Below are 25,982 nucleotides of genomic sequence, written 5' to 3' on the forward strand. Positions count from 1 at the left end.
AGTTACGTCCTTGGGAAGTTGACCCAAAATTAGGGTTTCAGTCAAAATGACCTATAATGTTTTGAAATGGATGATGACCTTCCAAGCTTCAAATAAATTTTTGATGAACATGAAAGTTGTTCATGTGGTTCTTAATAGAATGTTTGCTCTTGGGGTTATCTTCATTTGACAAACACATTAAACGTTAGGTCTCAGTGTATTTCAAAATAATTGGATGAATTGACTGATCAACTTCTCAAGTCTATACCTCAAACCTTGATGAATTGATGATTTAGGACACTCAAAAGCTCAAATATGCATGAAATTATAAATGAAAGAAATTCCCTTGATTGTATTTGATCATGGGTTGAGGTTGCTTCATGAGCAAGGCACAGTTGATGCATAGATGAATTAGGGTTTCCTTGGGAAACAATCCTCAAGCCCCTTGGTTTGCTTTGATCAAATTGACAAATTGAGATACTTGGGGAGGCATATATGATTATTGAGAGCTTTGTGAACCATTTTCATGCTTGCTTTCATCTTCACCTGGCCATATCAATGAGCATAGGGTCTCCTAGGAGCCTTAGATGTTATGATTGCTCAAGCTACAAAACAAAAGATGTTAGTGACATATTTTTGTGCTTTTGATTAGTAAACAAAATAAGAAAAGCAATAATATACAATTCAAGCATGTTTGGTGGTCTCAAACAAACTCGCACAAGTTCCCACCCAATGGTTAAGGAGCCAAGATGCTATGATCCTTGAGGCAAATGCAAATGCAATGATATGATGCCATGAGGGATCTTAGGGTCAAAATTAGGGTCTTACACATACATAATAAATCCTATTTCATATGCATATGGAATCTTATTCATGCGATTTCTTTCTTCCTTAGTTGAAGGGGATTGTGTTTTCGATAGACACAGGCCATGTTGCATAGGTATGAATCCTTTCTTGGAATCATACATATTAGTGAGTTTCGAAGAAGAAAAGTCTGAACATCCACCTCTGAAATGTGGATCTATGGAGCATAATTCCTCTCAACTATGGATTGCAGTGTGATCTAGAGATGAAGATGAAGCAAGGCCAAGGAATTTTAAGTCTGATAATTAACCAATGTAGTTGAAAATCAGATCTGAAATTTTGAAATGAAAGAGAGAATTCCTTTAGGTATGGTTATGGATTGAGTTTTGCAGCATAACAGGCGCCCTCAGGTTGTGGAATAATGAAGGTATGCACCTCTATTTATAGCAAATGGCAAGGCAATGCATGAAAATTATTTGTGCATGAATGAAGAGGGCCTCCATGCATGGGCCTGTACAGGCGCATGTAGGGCATAAATCCTATTGGTTTGGCAAAATTAACATCAGTATATTGATTTTGGACGTGCGGATGAAATGGATTTGGAGTGTGCAATGAGTTTTTAAGTAGTTTCCAAAAATGCATTAAAATATTCTCCTCTTCGAAAATGCCCCTTCCAAAAATAAAACATGGCCTTATGCGTAATGGTTGGAAAGCTCTTGATAAAACAACAAAGTTATAGATCTTATCAAGACAATCAATTTGGACTCAAATTGTGCATAATTTGGAGTTTAGATGAGAAATTTATGGGCACTTGAAGTTGGACTTTTTCACATTTCAATGCATTTGGTCCAAAGTGACCTATAATGTTTTTCATTATCACATGTATTTATTTTAGGATTATGAAAATTTGTTCAATATAACACATGAAGTAGACATCTTAAAATTTCCAATGCATTTGATCCCACCTCAAAATCATAAAAAATGAATGAGTTATGTCCTTGGGAAGTTGACCCAAAATTAGGGTTTCAGTCAAAATGACCTATAATGTTTTGAAATGGATGATGACCTTCCAAGCTTCAAATCAATTTTGATGAACATGAAAGTTGTTCGTATGGTTCTTAATAGAATGTTTTCTCTTGGGGTCATCTTCATTTGACAAACACATTAAACATTAGGTCTCAGTGTATTTCAAAATAGTTAGATGAATTGACTGATCAACTTCTCAAGTCTATACCTCAAACCTTGATAATATTAATTATTGAGGACACTCAAATAAGCTCAAATATGCATGAAATGATAAATGAAAGAAATTCCCTTGATTGTATTTGATCATGGGTTGAGGTTGCTTCATGAGCAAGACACAGTTGATGCACAAATGAATTAAGGTTTCCTTGGGAAACAATCCTCAAGCCCCTTGGTTTGCTTTGATCAAATTGACATATTGAGATACTTGAGGAGGCATATATGATTATTGAGAGCTTTGTGAACCATTTTCATGCTTGCTTTCATCTTCACCTGGCCATATCAATGAGCATAGGGTCTCCTAGGAGCCTTAGATCTTATGATTGTTCAAGCTACAAAACAAAAGATGTTAGTGACATATTTTTGTGCTTTTGGTTAGTAAACAAAATAAGAAAAGAAATAATATACAATTCATGCATGCTTGGTGGTCTCAAACCAACTCACACAAGTTCCCACCCAAAGGTTAAGGAGCCAAGATGCTATGATCCTTGAGGCAAATGCAAATGCAATGATATGATGCCATGAGGGATCTTAGGGTCAAAATTAGGTTCTTACACATACATGATAGATCCTATTGCATATGCATATGGAATCTTATTCATGCAATCCCTTTCTTCCTTAGTTGAAGGGGATTGTGTTTTTGATAGACACAGGCCATGTTGCATAGGTATGAATCCTTTCTTGGAATCATGCATATTAAAGCGTCTCAGCACTTTGTCTATGTATGTACTCTAACTTAGGCCAAGCAGTTTTTGTGATCTATCTCTATAGATTTTGATTTCTAATTGTCGCAACTGATATGAAAAAACAACCGGCGAAAAAAAAGAAACAGAAGAGTCGCCACCGTTCGTTATTTATCCCAAAGGAGGGAAAGGAAACAATCGAAGAAAACCTGAAGAAAGGAAAAGACAAGGTCTTGCAACCAAATCTTGGGTTCGGGAGTCGATTATGCGAAGGGAAGGTATTAACACCCATACGCATCCGTAGTACTCTACGGGATCCACGCTTATTGTTCTAGTCTAAAGAGTGTGTGTATATCTAAGGTACTATTTACTAAAAGAGGGTCAAAAGAAAATGACTCGGAAGGATATCGCATCCACTGCCTACGTATCTCATCTGAACAGGAGAATCAAAGTCTTCATAGCTCGGCTACCTATGGGTGAAAGAGAAGTGTGCTCGATAAGACATTGCGTCTTTTGCCTACGTATCTCATTTGGAATGAGAATCAGAGCAAAACATAGTTCAGCTAACTACGGGAACAAGGGTCTCGATTGCAACTAGTGCAAGAGAAAGGGAAGGTCTCGATCGCAACGAGGGCGAGAGAAAAGAATCGCAACAAGGGCGAAAGCAACCAAGGATTAATTGTTAGTTGTCAGTCAAAACGCAGCAAGACATCGCATCTCGTGCCTACGTATCTCATTTGAACATGAGAATCAGAGTTGTCGTAGTTCGCCTAACCTAGGGGTTAAGGATTGCCATCTGAACATGGACTTACAAAGGAGGACACCAGCTGTCTCAAAAGAGAGTGGGCAATGTGTTCAACGTCCTAGCAGTAGGTGTCGCAGCTCGCTGAATCGAGTCTTAGGCAGTTGCCTCTTTGCAATAGAACGGACTGACATGCCACAAGATCGGAGACGCACAGAAGGTCTAAAAGTGGGGACGCTCTGCCCTAGAGTTGTCATGCAATGTGGACCTATGTGTTAGGATTTACAGAAGGGAACATCTACCTAATGTTAGCATGCAAAGAATAAGGGAATTCTACCTATGTTATCATACAAAGGGTTCTACCTAATGGGTGCTACCTAAACGGAATAAGAGTCGACGGGTGGAGCAAGGAGAGAAGTTACGGATAAGGGTAGATGGCGATGCCTGAGGCAATCGACTTACGGGTAGATGGCGATGCATGAAGCAATCGACTTACAAAGGGTTCTGTTAAGTTTTGAAAATGATTACTCGATGTTGGATCGAGCTTTTGATCTTGTTTTGAAATGATTATCGAATGTTCGTTTTAATTCTTGTATTAACAGATGAATAAAGAATGAAAGAATAAATATTATACACTTCATGGGAGAGGGGTACATTTGTTATGAATGGGCATGGTTCATGGCAATTAAACAATAAGAATATATGCCTCATACATCATACAAGTAGGCAACAATTATCAAGCAATAAGAATATAATTAACAAGTATATAATCAAGTCAAAGAATCAAAGAATGATATAAGGGAACATTAAAAAATGCATGGGATTATGAACATGTTAAACAATCAAGCAATAGTGAATATGGATGAAAGAATCAAGTGCAAGGGATAACAGATGAATCAGACAAGTGAAAAGATGCACAAAAGGGTTCACTGAATAATTTAATCAGGAAATGGGGTAAGGACCAAATAAAATCAAGGTACAAGGCCTTTAATACATGGCATATGAGATGAACAAGGGAGGATCAAAAGATCTCTTCAATTGCCATAAGCAATCCCTAAGTCAAACATCGATCATAAAGAAGTCAACTCAGAACTCAAGTCAACTTAAAAAAATATCAAATAAATAGCAAATTAATCAAGAAAATTATGAAAAATTAAAATAAATTTGGTGGGGTCAGGACATCATCATCCCCAAAAAAGATTTTAAAAATAATGAAAATTAGTTCATAAATTAATTGAAATAAAATAGAGGTCAAAACAAAAGTCAACCAACCAAACTAGGTCAAAAATAAATCCAAAATAAATTGAAAATGGGAAATAAAATTTCAAAAAAAGGTCAGGTTGACCATGGGACAATATTCAACCTTCATCCCAAAAATCAAAAGCTAAAAATAATTTTAAGTCATGAAAATAAAATCAAGAAAAAAATGTGTGTTGAAATGGACCATTTAGAATAAATAATTAAAATAAAATATTAATATTAAATAAATCCGAAAATAAAAATTAAATAAAATTAAATAAGACATTAAGAAATATGGAAAATATTTTTGGGAATTTTTATGAATAAACAAAATATTTTAAATTATTTAAAATCAAAACAGAAATTAAATTGGAATAAAAAAAAGAATAATGAAAATGGAAGGACTAGTGCTAATGGGCCATGAAGTGTGGGGTGTTGGAAGCAACGGGCGCAAGGCCCATGGTCCAAATCCAATATTCAGGCATGACACACTAAAATGTACATTTTATATTAAAAATTCATGTCAACATGGTATCAATTGGGCAAGGCAATGTTAAGTGACTAAAAGACAAAATAGATATGGATGACCACGATTAAAACAAAAGCAAACGATCCAAGGGCTATCATTGTGACACATCCTCATCTTCTTCACTAACACCAAACCCTAGCTCCATGCATGCAAAAAAACGTGAAAAAGCTGTGGATTTTTTCAAACTTCAATTCAATAATGCAAGCGCTATAGTGCATCAAATGCCACGAAATAAAAACCAAACATCAAGTACGAAATGTGTAGATCATCATGGTGACTTGTTTTAGTAAAAATAATGGTTTAATCGTGGAGAAAAGTTGACCATAAGAGGTCAACATGGACACGACATAAGGTAAAACACAACACAAATCCATAACATGAAGAACACATGCATATGGTTTGGCATGGCACACAGTGATGATCATAGATGAGCATGATGATGAGCATGGTAAACAATAATAAGCATAGCATGGTGAACAATAATAAGCATATCATGGTGAACAATAATAAGAATAGGTATACCATTCATGGCCATGGAAGATGAGTGATAGAGGGTACCTAGTGGAGGCTTGATCCAATGCCTCTTTGATTGTGGAAAGGAATAGAAGGACATGAGGCTGCCTTCTTGGTGATTCAAGAGACCTTGAGTGAGAGAAAGGAAGCTGCTATGTGATGGAACTTTCTTGCTTTCCACGAAATCCCACTGCCCTCTTTTAGGTTTAGGGTTTGCAGCTTCTTAAATAGGGTGAAACAAATGTTTAAATGGGCTTTGAAATCCAAGATGTCCATAATGCAAAGTGAGGTGTATTAGGTTTGTGTTATTTGGAAAAGTTTAAATGAATGGACATATTGCTGCAAGGCCCAAAATGAGGTGACAAAACGTGACTTGGTTTGTAGCATGGCTTGGCAAGCAAGAAATCCATTCCAAGGTGGTGACTTTATGGCCATGTAACTTAATGATCAAGTCTCCAAATGATGAAATAATGCAAACAGTAGCAAGATATCATGAAGCTTAGCATCTTTCATGTTGATCACAAGTTGAAATGATGAATGGAAGAAGGTGAAAAATGGCCCTCAAGTTCAGGTCTCACCATGCAAAACTGGTTGGGCCAGTTTGGCCTAAATGCTGCCTAGAAAAATCAAGCCATGATACGCAACTTAGGTGAAGGTATCTCTCAAACCATAGATCCAAATGAGATGATTCCAAAAGGATGTGAAAGAGGACATGGCAAGGTACAATTGTTGTGAAGAAAACATTTTCAAATGATGCCTTGAAGTGCAAGAAAACTGGCCAAGAAGTCTTGACAAACTTTGAAGATTTTGAGACTTAGAAATTTTTCTAAGTGTCCTAAAAAAATGTTTCACATTGACTAAGCATAACTTTCTCAATCTTGATCCAAATGGAGAAAACTTTATATCGCTAGAAAGCTTGGAACAAGAGGAACAACTTTCATGTTGGAGAAATATTCAAATGGAGATTTTATCTTGATGGAAAATGGGCTTAAAATGAGTGCAACAATCATGAAAACTTGCCCTAAATGGAAAGTCAACCATTTCCAAATTAAGTAACTTCTCCAATTCCCGATTCCAATGATCAATTGAAGCACTTCTGGCTCAAATAAAAAGATGATTTTTTGTATGTAGACCCTTGTGGACATATGGAGGGCAATGGAAAATAGTTTCACCCAAGGAATCAGAAATAAACTGATTTTATACCAAACCCTAATTTAGGGCAAAAATGATCGGGAATTGGTTGCACTACTTGCCAATGGATCTTTCTGAGATAATGATGAGTTTTCCTAGGCCAAGATGCCTATCCAATCATGACATGGATAAGCTCCTCAACTTCCAACCAAACATTGCCTGTTTCAAGTATCCATGAAACCCTAATCTCCTGATTAAATCCAGATGAACACTCTGATAGCTCTGAATTCTTCACTGATGAACTGCGGACCATAATAAGACATCTGGACCCCCCTGAGATCCTTGAGATTGTATATTTAAAAAATGAAATCCAATTCTCAATCTTGCTTTGTGTGAACTCCTTCTATTAAGGAGTGATCAATCAAAACCTGATTTCCCTGTCACTAATGCAATATGAAATGAGTATGACCTAGTATGATGTCAATGAAATGTAAAACATAATCCCATGCTTCCAAGAAAAATGAAGGGTAAATTTTGGGGCATTACACTAATATATAGGTTGCTTCACCTAGGTCCTTCATAGAAAAGCATTTCCCCAACCAAGAAAACGATCATACATATGAGTAATATGTCATCTACATATAATACCAGGAAAACGATCATGCTCCCACTAACCTTCTTGTAGACAGAAGGCTCATCTTCGTTCTTGATGAATCCATATTGTTTTACTGTTTGATCAAAACGAAGATTCCAGCTTCTGGAAGCTTACTTCAATCCATAGATTGATCTTTGTAACTTGCATATTTTTTGGGCTTCTTCTGGTATGTCAAATCCTTCAGGTTGTGTCATGTACACATCCTCAAGAAGATTCCTATTAAGGAAAAAAAATTTGACATCCATCTGCCATATTTCATAATCATGATATGCAGCGATAGCAAGTAAAATCCGAACAGATTTAAGCATTGCAACTGGTGAAAAGGTTTCATCATAGTCAACCCCATGAATTTGTTTATATCCTTTTACAACCAGTCTTGCCTTATAGGTATATACCTTACCATCCATGTCAGTCTTCTTTTTGAAGACCCACTTGCATCCTATAGGGTTAACTCCTACAGGAGGCTCTACCAAGGTCCAAACTTGGTTTGTGTACATGGAATCCATTTCAGATTTCATGGCTTCTAGCCACTTCTCAGACTCGAGACCAGTTATGGCCTCTTGGTAGGTCACAGGCTCATCTTGATCCATGAGTAATACATCACCTTGATCAGTTATGAGATATCCATATCTCTTAGGTAGTTGATGTATCCTGCTTGACCTACGTCGGTCTTGTTCTACTTGAGCAGGTTGCTCTTCCACAACTACTTGTGTTTCCTGCTCTAATTCCTCCATAGGTGTATCAATGCTTTGTGATTCTTGAATTTCTTCAAGCTCTACTTTCCTCCCACTGATTCCTTTGGAAATAAAATCCTTTTTTAGGAAAACTCCAGTTCGAGCAACAAACACTTTGCCCTCAAAAGGATTGTAGAAGTAATACCCTCTTGTTTCTTTAGGATACCCCGCAAATAAGCATTTGTTAATTTGGGCTCAAGCTTAGTTGAAATTTGTCGTTTCAGATAAACTTCGCAACCCCAAATCTTCATGTAAGACATATGTGGTTTCTTACTACTCCATATCTCATATGGTGTCTTTTCAACCTTTTTGGACGGAACACGGTTAAGTGTGTAAGCTGTTGTCAATAGTGCATGTCCCCAAAAGGAGTTTGGAAGATCAGCGTGACTCATCATGGATCGGAACATGTCTAACAAGGTTCGATTTCTTCTCTCAGATACACCATTCCATTGGGGTGTTCCAGGAGGAGTAAGTTGGGATAGAATCCCACACTCTTTCAGAGGGTCATCAAACTCTAGGCTTAAATACTCACCACCTCGATCTGATCGAATAGTTTTAATATTCTTACCTAGTTGGTTTTGCACTTCATTCTTGAATTCCTTGAACTTTTCAAAGGACTCTGATTTGTGTTTCATTAAATACACATAACCATATCTACTGAAATCATCAGTGAATGTGATGAAGTACTGAAAACCTCCTCTGGCTGGTATGTTCAGTGGTCCACATACATCAGTATGTATGAGGCCCAAAAGATCATTCGCTCTTTCACCTTTTCCTGTGAATGGAGACTTTGTCATCTTTCCAATTAAACAAGATCTGCATGTCTCATATGATTCATAATCAAAAGAGTCCAAGAGTCCGTCTTTATGGAGTTTGGAAATGCGTTTCTCATTTATGTGGCCTAATCAACAATGCCAAAGGTAAGTTGGATTTAACTCGTTAGGTTTCATCCTTTTAGTATTAATATTATAAATAGGCATTTTGAGATCAAGGACATATAGTCCATTGCTCATTTGTGCAGTAGCATAGAATATATCATTCAAATAAATTGAGCAATAATTGTTCTTTATTATAAATGAAAAACCAAACTTGTCCAAACAAGAAATGGAAATAATATTCCTGCTAATTGTAGGTACATAATAACAGTTCTCTGACTAAATTATTAAACCACTAGGTATAGTTAATACATAAGTTCCTACGGCTAAAGCAACAACCTTTGCTCCATTGCCAAGTCGTAGGTCAGCTTCACCTTTTGCCAAATCTCTACTTCTTTTTAGCCCCTGCACATTTATACAAATGTGAGAACCGAATCCAGTATCTAATACCCATGATGCAGAAGTAGATAAATTTATTTCAATAACAAAAATACCTGAAGTTGAAGTCTCTACTCCATTCTTCGTATCTTCCAGGTACTTTGAGCAGTTTCTCTTCCAGTGATCGGTCTTACCGCAATGGAAGCAAGTGCCTGCCTTTGCTATGCCTCCACTAGGCTTCAAAGCAGCAACAGTGGGTCTGGGTTTGGCAACTTCCCTACCTTTCCCTTTATCACCCTGCTTGGTGGGTCTTTTAATCTGTCTCTTTCCATTTCCGATCATCATAATGGACTTCCCTTTTGACTTCAGGTTCTGCTCAGCAATCTTTAACATGGCTAGCAGTTCAGGAAGAGATTTGTCCATGTCATTCATATTGAAATTTAGGACAAATTGACTGAATCTATCTGGCAACGATTGCAAGATCAAATCAGTCGCAAGTTCCTTTTCGAGGGGAAAACCCAACCTATCAAGGTTTTCCACATACCCAATCATCTTGAGCACATGGGGACCTACAGAGGCTCCCTCAGCTAACTTGCTTTGAAAAAGGGCTTTTGAAACTTCAAACCTTTCATGCCTTGCTTGCTCTTGATAGAGCATCTTCAGGTGTTCGATCATATCAAACGCTGCCATGTTCTCATGTTGCTTTTGCAATTCTGAGTTCGTGGTAGATAGCATGAGACAAGCAGTTTCATTGGCATCATCGACATGCTTCTTATAAGCATCTCTTTCTGCCTTAGGTGCAGAACTAGGAGGTTCCTCTTCAGGAACAGGTTTCTCCAAGACATACAGCTTTCTATCATGTTTGAGGACAATCCTCAGATTTCGGTGCCAATCCAAAAAATTTGTCCTAGACAATTTTTCCTTGTCAAGGATTGATCGTAAAATGTTGTTAGAGGTGTTTGTTATCATGGTAATCTACATAAGAATTAATGAAAATATTGATCGCGACTTTATGAGTCGAAAATGGGGTACAAACTGCAAGTGCACAGTTCTATCGCGTAGTTTTAAAAGATATCGATCCCACAGGGACTTATGAATCGATATACCGTTATCTAAGGTTACTTCGTAAAGCTAAGGTGGATAATGTTCGATTGTTTGGGGGAAAAGCTAAAACTAAAAATAAGATCTAGATTAAATATTAATAAAGCGGATATCGGTATGTAGTTCGTCGTAATTAGGGAATCAATTCTTTGTCGGTTTCTTGGTATTAAAATAAATCTTTTCAGTTGACTCTATTGATTAAAAGTTTTATCTCAAACTCTCGCTCTGTTGAATAAACCATGATTTTATGTTAATGTAGCTGTCACTTATAATTAAGTCAAAAAACCATTTTTTGAAAGCAATACAGTCCATAGAAACTCTTTCCAAGAAAACACTGACCGTTTAAACACCCTTATCTCAAACTCTCGCTCTGTTGACTTAGGTTATATAATTAAATTCGAATGCTTAACTCTCGTCCTCACATTCAATCTTTAAAAATACTTTTTGGAAAAGATCGGAATTTAATTAACTCTAAAACTTGCTCTCGCCCTGATCTAGAATTAATGTCTAATTTACACTGTCCAGTTAAAACCTCAAACTCTCGCTCTATTGATTTTAACTTCTTTATGTCTTTTACTTTCGCAAAAACCTTTGTTATTAAACCTGTAAATTGAGACCGTAAAAAGAGTGATTTTAATTTTAAATTTAATTAAACCGACTTAGTTATGATCCCTTATTCCGCTTACTTTACATACCGATATCTAAGCGAATTAGCCAGACATGCTAAACAAACTTAAATACTTATCATGCATAAACAGACTCATCCCAGGCAGATAATATAAATAAATAATAAAACAAAGCATTAAATAATCATTAAAGAACCTGAATAAGTTAAACAGTAGTCTTGAACACTCCACCACAAGCCGGTAGGATTTGTTCTTGGATTCTTCAATTAAACAACAAATTAAAACGAAGGAAATAAAAAAACTGGATTCTAACGTAAGGTTAGATCCGATAAAAAGGTACACAATAGTTTCCGGTGTAGAAACTATTGTGCGAAAAGAATTAACTGAATGCTAAAAAGGAACTAGAAATTGCAAGGGAAATAGTGTAAAACTCGTAAAAATAATAAAGAAACAATGCCTAAGCTGCTGGAAAAGAAAATATGCAAAAGCGAAAACGGCAAAGAAAAATGTGGAAAAGCGTGGAACCCTTTTAGGTTTGGCAAGTGGCTATTTATATTGGTGCCTTGAGTAACTGCTTCCGCTTCTAAAGGTCTTCAACGTGCAAAGTACTTAGGCGTGGACATCGGCTTCAACTCTCCCTCAACGTCTCTGAAGCGTTCCTTGCGCCAAAAATGTAGGGGCTGGTGTGACGTTCGTCACAGGAGTGTGCAAGGCGTGACGCTCGTCACAGCCTCTGTGACGTCCGTCACAGGCACAACACCTGTGTTCTTGTACTTTGGGCTGGGCTTTGACATTTGGTTCATTTTCTCTCTTTTTGCACCTCCTTTTCTTCCATTTTTACTTGTGCTTCAAAATAAACCACCTGAGACAAATAGGAAGAAAATACCGCATAATATCTAATAAAATGAAGTGAACTGAAATAAATAATGATAAAATTTAATTGAATTAAGTCCTAAAATATGATATAATTTCATGTTATCAAACTCCCCCATACTTAGATCTTTGCTTGTCCTCAAGCAAAATTCAGTATAGAACTCGTTAAAGGTTTTAGCCGGATAAAATTTCAAAACACACATCAATTCATAATAGGTTGCAAGTGGATTTAGTTTAGAAGCAACTTGAGTTTAGTCTTGACATCAACAACCACCGTCACAACCTAGATAACCCTGCCTTATGCAAATCAGTTCAAGTACACTACGATAGCTATCCTAGTTCCTTCAATCTTATTTCACCCGTTTTCATTCAAGCGAAATCACATTAAGCCCTTTATCTTTTCGCGCACATAGTGGAGTAACCGGTTAGTGATTCTGATTCCCTTTTTAGCTTAAAGTTCTGGTACATAAGTCGGATAACTTCGTTATTCAGTCCATTGCAAATTGCGGGGGATCGGACCGTAGTCCGTCCTACCAAGTTCAGTACCAGATACCTGCTGAACCAACTCGTAATGGATCTTTATCTTATGCTTTTGTATGATTTGCAACCTTTAGATTAAATGATCTGGTAGGGATCACCTAACTTAATTAGTGCATTTCCTGATATATATATATATATATATATTTTTATGTTACTTTGGGAATCATTCACTTATATTCATCGGCTCTCCACGTAGTTTGCTATTAGGATGGTGCTGACTTCTTGTATAAACTACTCGGGGTTACTATAAAACTAAAAGTTCAAGGGATTGGTATAATAGGTACTTATCCTGATCTAACATGTTGAGGTTCTTAGAGCGTTGTTATGGTAATAATTTTGTCTTGATTTCACTCAAGTTCTGTAAAATAAGCGACCTTTATACTTATTGGGTGTGTTAAATTTTTGTTATGGCTCAAGAAAATTGAGGGGAATAGATAATAAGAATTTTTCACACTAGGGACTTGACTTAAAATAAATATATATTATAATAATTTTTTTTTTCATAATAAGAAAGGGAAATAACAATGAAAGGGAAAATAACATACTTGAAAAGGGAAGGTTGAAAGAACAAGGTTTTCCCCCCCACACTTAAATTAAACATTGTCCCCAATGTTTTAAGGAAATGAAATACAATATGGAAAGGAACAAGAAACTACAACTAAGGCTGCCTTCCGCCTCTGGTTCTTGGGCCAGGTGATCGTTGACGTATGTCTAAGTTGTCAAATCTGCTGAACAACTCAGTAAACCGCTGGTCGGTTATGGCATTCCTAGCATCCTGTTGTTGTTGCATTTGACGCATCATTTGCATCATCTCGACATTCTGTGCTTGCATACCATCAATAGCATCCATGATGTCGTCGTTGGTTGCAGGCCTTCTTCGTCGACGACGTGAGGATGGGCCAGTTGCATTATCGGAAAGGTTGAGCGGGACTGATTGTTGTGCAGGAGGTTGATCACCTTGCTCCATTCCTTCAAACTCGTCTGTGGGCGGGTTTGCTTGTGAAGGCTCGGTGGCTTCGGGAGCATTTAGATCATAGAGGAGGCGGTTGCGGTTTGTGACATCGGTCAGGGCCATGTTGGGTAGGACAACGCTTGGGATGGCCTGGTTGTTCACCATAAGATAATATCCTCCTCCTACTCTATTCTTAATCATGCGGCTGGATCGACAGTAGTTGATGTCCATAAATAGGGGAGGTAGGGATTCTAAGGTTTGGAGTCGGTCCCCTAAGTTTAAGCCAAGTGCAATGGTGGTGATTAATCCACCAATTACAAAGGGTTGGCGGCCTCTAGCACATAAGGTGCGGATATGATGAAGTAGAAAAGAGGCAGCGTTTACCTTAGCAGTCGGTTCGAAGACACATTCGAGGAAGAATAGTTCTTTTGCGTTGACCTTACTGTTGTTTGGTCTTCCAAAAACTGTGTTTTGTAGGATCCGGAGAAAATATCGGATGGTTGGGTTATGTATGTGGGAAAGAAGGAGTTCTTCCCAGTTGTAGGCATCTAGACCGGATATTTTCTTAAAAAGGGTGGAAATGGCAACCGTGCTCCAGTTTATTTCGGGAGGGATTCTGGGGTAGACTTGACCTTCTGTGGGAAATTGTAGCATGGTACTCAATTGGTTTTGGGTTAAGGAGTACTCGGTGTTGAACATTCGGAAGGTTACGGTGCCGGTTAAAAATTCATCTTCACCGGCGGGAGTGGTGTATGCGTATGAACTTAAGAATTCTAAGGTTAGGGAGGGGTATGTTGGTTGGTTATGGGTGCATAGAAAGGTTAAGTCGGCTTGACGGAGCATCCATTCGATACCTTGGAGTAATCCTAATTGGTGTAAACAAGTAAAATCAGGGTACCTGGTGGAGACGACGCCTCACTGTTGGAAACGCTCGAATTTCTCCCTTTGATAATTTTCGTCTTCGGATCGGAAGATGATATTTTCGAAATTCTGATTTCCCGCCATAGTGATGAATGAATTTGAAGGAGTAATTTGAAGAGAAAAGAAATATATTTGATGGGAGAGAATGGTTTGTGGTGAATGAAGGGAGGTTTTGATGGGTATTTATAGGAAAAGAATTTGGAAGTTAGAAAAAAAAAATTGTTGAAAAGTAAATAAATGTGGGTAAATGTGAATGAATGGGGAAGATAAAAAAATTGAAGGGTGTAACGTTCGTCTCCAACGGCTATGTAACGTTCACCTAGTCAGGAAGGTGTTACGCTCGTCACAGGGGTGTGACGCTCGTAACAGGCTCTTGGCGTGCCGTTCGTCATAGATTGTGTGACGCTCGTCACACATTCTTTTTGGCAAGGCTTCAGTGGCGTTCTACAGAATTACTTTGGTAATGGATTTATTTTTATTATTTTGTTTTGTTTTTTTTTAGATTATTTTATCTTGCTAATTAATTTATCTTGCATGCCATTCTACTTTGCATAATATTGCATGAATAATTCAATAGGTTATAGGCAGCAACAGTAGAGAATATAATAGCTATTGCATAATAAAATTAAATAAATAACTTCAATAAAATGATCATAATGTAATATTGGAAAGAAAAAAAACAAAAGAAATGTAAAAAGGAAACAAATGCGAACATGAATTCAAATAACATTAATGAATAATCTAACTTAAAACTAGATAGCTAAGAAAAATAACTAAATTCTATCCATCTGCACGATCTCTGGCCGGAGGAGCAAAAGAGTTAACACGGTGTAGTAGCTCGTGAAACTGATCTGTCATACTGCTCATGTATCCTAGAACTTCGTGTCTCATGTCAGTAAATTCTTCTCTGAGGGCGTCTTGTTCTGACATCAAAGCTTCAATGGCGGTGTTATAATCAGTTCCGGGCATATGATGCCGGAGGTCGGATATTGCTGATTCTTCGGTCTGAACAGGCTGAGGAGGAGGGTCAATATCATAATAGCCAGATGGTGTCTGAGGGTCAGATTCAGCATAAGGGATCTGGTCATTATGAATCTCATAGTCATCACAAATCTCATAGTCCTGGATGGATTCAGTGGATCTAGCAGGAGTGGGGGTTTTGTTCAGATTGTAGAGCCAGTTGTTGCGGTCATGAATACTAGTCCTAGGATCGGGTAAGGTAAATAGGCAAAGAACCTGGTTATTAATAATAAGCTCAAACTCATCAGATCCTAGGTTTGCTATAAACAAGGTGTTGAAGAGGAAAGGTATACTCATGGTAGTAATGCCACAAAAAGGGCTTAGGTCGAGAATCGACTGACGTAACCCGATAGCGTTACCAATCATGGTTATCAGACCGCCTATTCTAATGGGTGCTCGCTCATCTTGGATAAGGTGGTCTAAATTTGCTAGCATAAAGGTGGCACCATTTACTGGACGGTTCTGAGAAGCACAGAATAGGATGAAGAGTTCATCACGTGAAACTGAAGTGCTGTTTGGCTTCTCTCCAAATAAGGTGTGGGTGAGGATCCCATGGAAGTAACGGAAGGTCGGGTTATGAATGTTTCCAGGGAGAAACTCATGGTCCCCGGGTTCATCATTTCCAGTCAAACTACCCCAAAAGTGTTCAAGTTCTCTATACTCAAAAAGTTCTTCCTGGCTTACTGTGAATGTGTCAAAGGAGGTAGGAAAACCCAATAGGTTTGTAAAGTCTCTAATATTAAATTGGTACTCCATGTTGAACATTCTGAACTGGATAAAACCTCTGCTAATTCCTTTTCCATGGCTGGGTAGATAGATTAATGAGCTAAGGAATTCTAGTGTGAGTCTCCGGTAGGTGGCGAAATGTCTTAGGATAGGGGATGTCTCCCATCCTATCTGATTCAGCAAATACAGGACACTTTCTCTTAGTCCAAGGGCAGTCATAGCCCAATCATCAGCATATAAACTAGGTAGCATCTCTCTAGTGGCTACTTCGTCAAACTTTTGTTTCTGAGCCATTCCTCTGAATTTGATACCCATACGATCAATATGTCCCATCTGGTTAGTGTTAGCTAGAGAAAAGAAAACATGAGTTTTAGTTAGGATTTGGCCAAATGCCGAAAGAAGAAAAAAAGTTATTATTATTATTATTATTATTATTTATTTTTTTGGATTAAAATAAATCAGGAATGAATACTAAACAGAAATTAAAAGAATAATTAAGGAAGAAATAGGAAAATGATAATAATAGAATAAGAAATAAATAAAATAATTGTGGGTTGTCTCCCACTAAGCGCTTTGTTTAAATGTCGCAAGCTCGACAAAGAAAACTGTTAAGTATAATCTATTGATCCTGGGGGCATTTCGTCTAAGTGTAGGATTTGCGAATCTTCGTTGATTTCCGCATAGTGATAGTGTTTTAGACGTTGCCCGTTTATGGTGAAAGGTTCTGTGGATTTGCCTTTAATTTCTATCGCTCCACTGGGAAAGATGTTAGTGATATGAAAAGGACCTGACCATCTGGATCGTAGTTTTCCCGGGAATAGCTTTAGTCTAGAGTTAAATAAAAGGACTGCGTCGCCTTGCTTGAAGATTTTCCTTGATATACGCTTGTCATGCCATTGTTTTGTTCTTTCTTTGTAGATTCTGGCATTTTCATAGGCGTCTCTTCTGAGTTCCTCTAATTCGTTTATGTCAAGAATTCTCTTTTCGCCGGCGACCTTATAGTTTAAATTCAGATTTCTAATAGCCCAATAGGCCTTATGCTCTAACTCTACCGGGAGGTGACAGGATTTTCCATAAATGAGTTTAAATGGGGTCGTCCCTATGGGGGTTTTATAAGCAGTTCGGTATGCCCACAAAGCCTCTGGTAATTTTAATGACCAATCTTTCCTTGAAGTGGCGACTGTTTTCTCTAATATTTGTTTAATCTCTCTATTGGACACTTCAACTTGCCCACTGGTCTGAGGGTGGTAAGGTGTCGCTATCCTCTGTCTCACGCCGTATTTAAACAATAGTTTTTCGAGTACCTTGGATATAAAGTGCGATCCACCATCACTGACTACTATTCTTGGGATGCCAAATCTCGGAAATATTATATTCTTAAAGAGTCTAGTTACTACTCGGGTGTCATTTGTTGGAGAAGCTATAACTTCGATCCATTTTGAAACGTAGTCTACTGCCACGAGTATGTATTTGTTGCCGAAAGAGGATGGAAAAGGTCCCATGAAGTCTATTCCCCATACGTCGAAAATCTCTACTTCCAAAATACCCTTTTGTGGCATCTCGTCACGTCTAGATATGTTTCCTGTGCGTTGGCATCTGTCACATTCCTTAATAGCCGCATGTACGTCCTTCCATATAGTTGGCCAATAAAAGCCGGCTTGTAGGATTTTAGAGCAGGTCTTGGATGTACTTGCGTGTCCACCATAAGGAGCGGAGTGGCAGTGTTGGATTATATTTTCTACCTCTTCTTCGGGTATACATCGACGGAAGATACCATCGGGGCCTCTTTTGAAAAGTAAGGGATCATCCCAGTAATAGTGTTTTATGTCGTAGAAGAATCGTTTCTTCTGTTGGTGGGATAAAGTAGGTGGAACTATTCCGGCGGCTAAATAATTTACGAGATCAGCGTACCATGGTGTGACAGATATAGCTAAGGTGGTTTCTACTGGCTTGTCAGAGTTATTCTCTTCCAAAGTAGCTATAAGTTTATCGTACGAGAAATCATCATTAATTGATGTTCTTTCCGGTTCAAGGTTCTCAAGTCTAGATAGGTGGTCTGCTACTACGTTTTCAGTTCCTTTCTTGTCTTTTATTTCTAAATCGAACTCTTGTAGCAACAAGATCCATCTTAGGAGTCTAGGTTTAGCATCCTTTTTTGTTAAGAGGTATTTGATAGCGGCGTGATCAGTGTAAACTATTATTTTGGCTCCGACCAAGTAGGAACGAAATTTATCTAGCGCAAATACCACTGCTAGGAGTTCTTTCTCGGTAGTGGCGTAATTCATCTGCGCTTCATCTAGGGTCCTACTTGCGTAATATATAACGTGAAGCTTTTTATCCTTTCGTTGTCCTAAAACAGCACCTACAGCATAATCGCTGGCATCACACATTATTTCGAATGGTTCATTCCAGTCGGGTGTCTGCATTATGGGTGTGGAGATCAATGCTTGCTTAAGCGTTTGAAATGCTTTTAAACAGTTATCGTCGAATATGAAATCAGCATCTTTCATCAATAGTCCGGTTAAAGGTTTAGTTATCTTAGAGAAGTCTTTGATGAATCGTCGATAAAAACCGGCGTGTCCTAAGAAGCTTCGTACTTCTCTCACGGTTCTTGGGGGTTGAAGATTTTCGATTACCTCTATTTTGGCTTTGTCTACTTCAATTCCTCTGTTCGAGATGATGTGTCCTAAAACAATTCCTTCTTGTACCATAAAGTGGCACTTCTCCCAATTAAGTACTAAGTTTACTTTTACACATCGCTCAAGAACTCTTTCTAGGTTTTCAAGGCATTCTTCAAAACTTTGTCCGTATACGGAAAAGTCATCCATAAATACTTCCATGATGTTTTCGAGAAAGTCGGCGAAAATTGCCATCATGCATCTTTGAAAAGTTGCAGGAGCATTACACAGGCCAAACGGCATTCGTCTATAAGCGAAGGTACCAAAAGGGCACGTGAACGTTGTCTTTTCTTGGTCATCAGGGTGAATTGGTATTTGAAAGAAGCTTGAATAACCGTCTAGATAACAGAAATGTGAATGTTTTGCTAATCGTTCTAACATCTGGTCAATGAATGGTAAAGGGAAATGATCTTTTCGGGTTGCTTTGTTTAGTTTCCTATAGTCAATGCACATTCTCCATCCCAATTCGATTCGTTTAGTTATGGTTTCCCCTTTTTCGTTTTCAATAACGGTTATGCCTCCTTTCTTTGGTACTACGTGTACAGGACTAACCCATTTGCTATCAGATATAGGATATATAATGCCTGCTTCTAATAACTTGGTTATTTCCTTCTTTACTACCTCACTCAGGATCGGATTTAGTCTCCTCTGGTGTTCTCTAGAGGTTTTACAGTCTTCTTCTAGCATGATGCGGTGCATACAAATAGAAGGGCTTATTCCTTTAAGATCGGTGATGTGGTAACCTAGTGCGGTTGGATACTTTCTTAAGATATGTAGGAGTTTTTCTGTTTCGAGTCTTCCTAGGTCTGCATTAACTATCACAGGTCGTTCAAGTTCTAAGTCTAGGAATTCATATCTCAGATTTTTGGGAAGTGTTTTCAGGTCAAGGGTTGGTTTGTTAAGACATTGCGTAGGGTCCGGTGTTATTGCTAAACATTGGTTAGATTTGTCTTCTACAAGGTAGTCGGATGATTTGTCTTCTCCTAACTCTGCTTCTTTTATGCATTCATCGATGATATCCATGAAGTAACATGTATCTTCTATTGCAGGTGCTTTCAAGAATTGGGAAAGAATGAACTCAATTTTCTCTTCACCTACTTCGAAGGTGAGTCGTCCTCGTTTTACGTCTATGATTGCACCGGCAGTCGCTAAGAACGGTCTTCCCAGTATAATGGGTGTAATATCATCTTCTCTAATGTCCATAATTGTAAAATCAGTTGGAATGTAGAATTGACCTATGCGTACGGGAACGTTTTCAAGAATTCCTACAGGATATTTTATGGAACGATCTGCTAGTTGCACAGACATTTTGGTTGGTCTTAATTCTCCCATTTCCAGTTTCTTACATATGGATAAAGGCATAACGCTAATTCCGGCTCCTAAATCGCATAAGGCTTTGTCGATGACAAATTTTCCTATGTGACAGGGTATAGAGAAACTACCCGGGTCCTTGAGTTTAGGAGGCATGTTTTGGATTATAGCGCTACATTCGGCAGGGAGTGTAACGGTTTCGCTATCTTCAAGTTTCCTCTTATTAGAAAGAATTTCTTTTAAGAATTTAGCATATGAGGGCATCTGCGTAATAGCTTCGGTGAACGGAATTGTAACGTTTAATTGTTTAAGGAGATCAACAAATTTTCTAAATTGGCCCGCATCTTTGGTTTTAACAAGCCTTTGAGGGTAAGGGATAGGTGGTTTATAAGGTGGTGGAGGTACATAAGGTTCCTTCTTTTCTATGGTTTCCTTATTACTCTCTTCCTTTTCCTTAGGTTCGCTTTCCTCAGTTGATTTTTTAGGGTTTTGGTTTTCTATCCTTGGATCAGACGGTCCTTCCACTTTCGTTCCACTTCTTAATATGATTGCATGAGCGTGGCTTCTCGGGTTAGGTTGGGGCTGTCTAGGGAATGTACCAGTTGGGGCAGCAGTAGGCGCTTGTTGTTGAGCTACTTGTGATATTTGTGTTTCCAGCATTTTGTTATGGGTAGCCAGGGCATCTACTTTGCTTGCTAGTTGTTTAAGTTGTTCGCCAGTGTGTACATTCTGGTTTAAGAAATCTTTATTGGTTTGTTGTTGGGAAGCTATAAAGTTTTCCATCATGATTTCCAAGTTGGATTTCCTAGGGGCGTTATTGTTAGGCATGGATGGGTTCGGTTTCTGATATCCCGGGGGTATAGCTGGGGCTTGATTTGGAGATTGTCCAGGTGCGTACAAAGCATTATTACTTTTGTATGAAAAGTTTGGATGGTTCTTCCAATAGGTATGCGAGTAGGGGCTTCCTTGAGCGTAGTTTACTTGCTCTGCTTGGATTCCTGTCAAGAGTTGACAATCCGTAGGAGTGTGACCTTGGATTCCACAGACCTCGCAATTCTGAGTTATAGCAACCGCGGCGGCTGGAGGTGATACATTTAAACTTTCAATTTTCTGGACCAAAGCATCCACTTTTGCATTGACGTGATCAAGGTTACTTATCTCGTACATGCCAGTTTTCATTTGAGGTTTTTCCACCATTGTTCGTTCGGTTCCCCACTGATAGTGGTTTTGGGCCATGCTCTCGATAAGCTGGTAAGCATCAGCATAAGGTTTGTTCATTAATGCACCACCTGCAGCGGCGTCTATTGTTAACCTTGTGTTGTACAAGAGACCATTATAAAATGTGTGAATTACTAACCAGTCTTCCAAACCATGATGTGGGCAAAGTCTCATCATGTCTTTGTATCTTTCCCATGCTTCGAAAAGAGACTCGTTGTCTTTCTGTTTAAATCCGTTTATCTGGGCTCTTAACATAGTTGTTTTGCTTGGCGGAAAGTATCGGGCAAGAAAAACTTTCTTCAACTCGTTCCATGTGGTGACAGAGTTGGAAGGGAGAGATTAAAGCCATCTTCTAGCGCTATCTCTTAATGAGAAAGGAAAAAGACGAAGTCGAATTGCCTCTGAAGTGACACCATTAGCTTTAACAGTATCAGCGTATTGGACAAATACGGATAAATGAAGGTTTGGATCCTCGGTAGGATTTCCAGAGAATTGGTTCTGTTGCACAGCCTGCAACAGCGAAGGTTTAAGTTCGAAGTTGTTTGCTTCGATTGCGGGTGGAGCAATACTTGAATGCGGTTCATCTTGCGATGGGGCGGCGTAATCTCTAAGAGCACGAGCTGGTTCTGCCATCTCGGTTATCGAAGAAAAAATGTTTTTGAAATCAGGAAATTCTACAGGAGGGAGATTGTTTGCAGCACGATATTCCCGAATTCGTCGTAGGACTCGGAGATATAGTTCGATATCGTTGATTCGTAAATAGAGTGGTTCGCCTTGTGAGCGAGTGCGTGGCATACAAATCAACGAAAGAAAGAATAGAAGAAAAAGAAACCTTAGTCTCTACAGCGTAACGGAAGAGTTACGATATCGATTAAATAAAAGTCCCCGGCAACGGCGCCAAAAACTTGATCGCGACTTTATGAGTCGAAAATGGAGTACAAACTGCAAGTGCACAGTTCTATCGCGTAGTTTTAAAAGATATCGATCCCACAGGGACTTATGAATCGATATACCGTTATCTAAGGTTACTTCGTAAAGCTAAGGTGGATAATGTTCGATTGTTTAGGGGGAAAAGCTAAAACTAAAAATAAGATCTAGATTAAATATTAATAAAGCGGATATCGGTATGTAGTTCGTCGTAATTAGGGAATCAATTCTTTGTCGGTTTCTTGGTTTTAAAATAAATCTTTTCAGTTGACTCTATTGATTAAAAGTTTTATCTCAAACTCTCGCTCTATTGAATAAACCATGATTTTATGTTAACGTAGCTGTCACTTATAATTAAGTCAAAAAACCATTTTTTGAAAGCAATACAGTCCATAGAAACTCTTTCTAAGAAAACACAGACCGTTTAAACACCCTTATCTCAAACTCTCGCTCTGTTGACTTAGGTTATATAATTAAATTCGAATGCTTAACTCTCGTCCTCACATTCAATCTTTAAAAATACTTTTTGGAAAAGATCGGAATTTAATTAACTCTAAAACTTGCTCTCGCCCTGATCTAGAATTAATGTCTAATTTACACTGTCCAGTTAAAACCTCAAACTTTCGCTCTATTGATTTTAACTTCTTTATGTCTTTTACTTTCGCAAAAACCTTTGTTATTAAACCTGTAAATTGAGACCGTAAAAAGAGTGATTTTAATTTTAAATTTAATTAAACCGACTTAGTTATGATCCCTTATTCCGCTTACTTTACATACCGATATCTAAGCGAATTAGCCAGACATGCTAAACAAACTTAAATACTTATCATGCATAAACAGACTCATCCCAGGCAGATAATATAAATAAATAATAAAACAAAGCATTAAATAATCATTAAAGAACCTGAATAAGTTAAACAGTAGTCTTGAACACTCCACCACAAGCCGGTAGGATTTGTTCTTGGATTCTTCAATTAAACAACAAATTAAAACGAAGGAAATAAAAAAACTGGATTCTAACGTAAGGTTAGATCCGATAAAAAGGTACACAATAGTTTCCGGTGTAGAAACTATTGTGCGAAAAGAATTAACTGAATGCTAAAAAGGAATTAGAAATTGCAAGGGAAATAGTGTAAAACTCGTAAAAATAATAAAGAAACAATGCCTAAGCTGCTGGAAAAGAAAATATGCAAAAGCGAAAACGGCAAAGAAAAATGTGGAAAAGCGTGGAACCCTTTTAGGTTTGGCAAGTGGCTATTTATATTGGTGCCTTGAGTAACTGTTTCCGCTTCTAAAGGTCTTCAATGTGCAAAGTACTTAGGCGTGGACATCGGCTTCAACTCTCCCTCAACGTCTCTGAAGCGTTCCTTGCACAAAAAATGTAGGGGACTGGTGTGACGTTCGTCACACCATGTGTGACGTTCGTCACAGGAGTGTGCAAGGCGTGACGCTCGTCACAGCCTCTGTGACGTCCGTCACAGGCGTAGCACCTGTGTTCTTGTACTTTGGGCTGGGCCTTGACATTTGGTTCATTTTCTCTCTTTTTGCACCTCCTTTTCTTCCATTTTTACTTGTGCTTCAAAATAAACCACCTGAGACAAATAGGAAGAAAATACCGCATAATATCTAATAAAATGAAGTGAACTGAAATAAATAATGATAAAATTTAATTGAATTAAGTCCTAAAATATGATATAATTTCATGTTATCAAATATAAGTATCAATAACATATTTAATTAGGCCTTTAATTAAGTATGCTCCCACTATTTTACTCAAAACAAATGACCCTCATCATTTGATTCGGAAAATCTCGTTGGAAGATTGTCTAGTGGGTCGAGATCCACATTTCACTTTGTTTTAAGTACGCGTAGGAGGATTACACAAAACTAGGTTATTTATGTAGGAACTCCTTCCAATTGTATCTAATACAACTCTCGAATATTTTAGTTGGGTGAATAACTCCTTATTCCAATCAATCACATGGATCATTTCCAACTTTTGCTTCTAAACACATATAATCTTATTATAATTTGTTTAGTTAAGTTTGACCCATTATTTTAGCAATTGGATATTACAATTATCCCATCGCACCTTCTTAATATAGAACATGCACCTCGCGTAGGCGAAACCTACATTATCCGATACTAGTCTTGATGAGTGCTAAAACTTGGAAAGCATAAACTTAATATTTAATTTGAGGGAATTGCAATTATTCTGATCTCACCGGCTTATTTATCATATAAATTGTCTCTCACATGCATCAACATACATTCACATGCATCAACATACATAATGAAACAGTTATGGCCCCTAGCGCAATTGTTCTCCCAAGCCAATGAGAGAACCTAAGCTAACCTAATAACGATCTAAGCTTCTCCAAGCAAGACCTTCAAGGTTGTCCTCCTCTGATATTGAATTCTTCTCTTTCTTCATAACATTACATTACATAAAAGAAAACTCGTTTTACATACGAGGGAGTGAGATGAGAAAAGAAGTTACATTAAGAGATTAAAAGAGAGGCACGACACGCAGGTCATATTTTAAAATCCAAAACAAAATATAGGAAAACTAAGGCCATAATTGATCACCACAAGACAATAATAATAAACACATTATTATTATTAATTTTAATTCTTTTAATTAATTAAAACCAAATTAAATTTCGACGACCGATCACACTACGTAGAGTTAGCCGGGGGGCCGCTGCCCGGTCAGCGAGAACGGGGTTTCCACTGCCCGGTCAGAGGACGGTGGTTCCCCGAGAATTATGACTCTGTGAATGTGACGACCGTCACAAGCATGTTACGACCGTCACGTCCAGCTTGTTACGACCGTCACATGCCCATGACGAACGTCACGTGGCCAAAATAACAGAAACACCTAGAATTCTGAGTCTGTGAATGTGACGACCGTCACAAAGCATGTTACGGCCGTTACATCCAGCTTGTTACGATCATTACAGGCCCATGACAAACGTCACGCGGCCAAAATCAGCGCTTTTGAAACAGCCAACAGACGTGATCCAACAAGCCCTCAATTCATAACTCTTTGATGGCATAACCCTTGTGCCGTCACTAACCCTAATGCGCCAATTTCAGACCGTCAAACACACCTCGATTGTTGATTCAGTATGATTGATCAATAGGTCATTGCTTCACCATACTAATGTCGTATTCCGAAGCAAATGACCATTGATTGCTCAAAGGAAAACAACCATTAAGTGTTTGAATGAACGAAACAGAAACAGTATATCATATATACCATATTTTGCATTAGGATTACTTATAACATATATAACTTGATCAATCTCAATTGCGTAACCTATGGATGATCGATGTATCGCTGCTTCACCATACTAATGTCGGTTCCGAAGCATAGTCAACATCAATCATCCAAATCGTACACACATGATGCCAAATTTAAATACTCGTTTATTCTTTGATTCATTATGTCTTTTAATCATATTAATACAGAAAATAAACAGCTATCCGATGCATGGTTTCGTAAGTGGCTCTGATACCACTGAAGGAGAAGGTGATCCAAAACGCAGCGGAATTTAAAATTTTCTCCTTTAGTGATCCTTA

General features: G+C 38.0%; 1 pseudogene; it reads left to right on the top strand.

The window, feature by feature from the left end:
• The first annotated feature begins 21,618 nt into the window (after positions 1–21,618).
• Positions 21,619–21,718, top strand: LOC127116192 (uncharacterized; annotated as a pseudogene).
• The last annotated feature ends 4,264 nt before the right edge of the window (positions 21,719–25,982 follow it).

Source organism: Lathyrus oleraceus, chromosome 1, assembly GCF_024323335.1.
Source record: "Lathyrus oleraceus cultivar Zhongwan6 chromosome 1, CAAS_Psat_ZW6_1.0, whole genome shotgun sequence".
NCBI classification, from domain to species: Eukaryota; Viridiplantae; Streptophyta; class Magnoliopsida; order Fabales; family Fabaceae; genus Lathyrus; species Lathyrus oleraceus.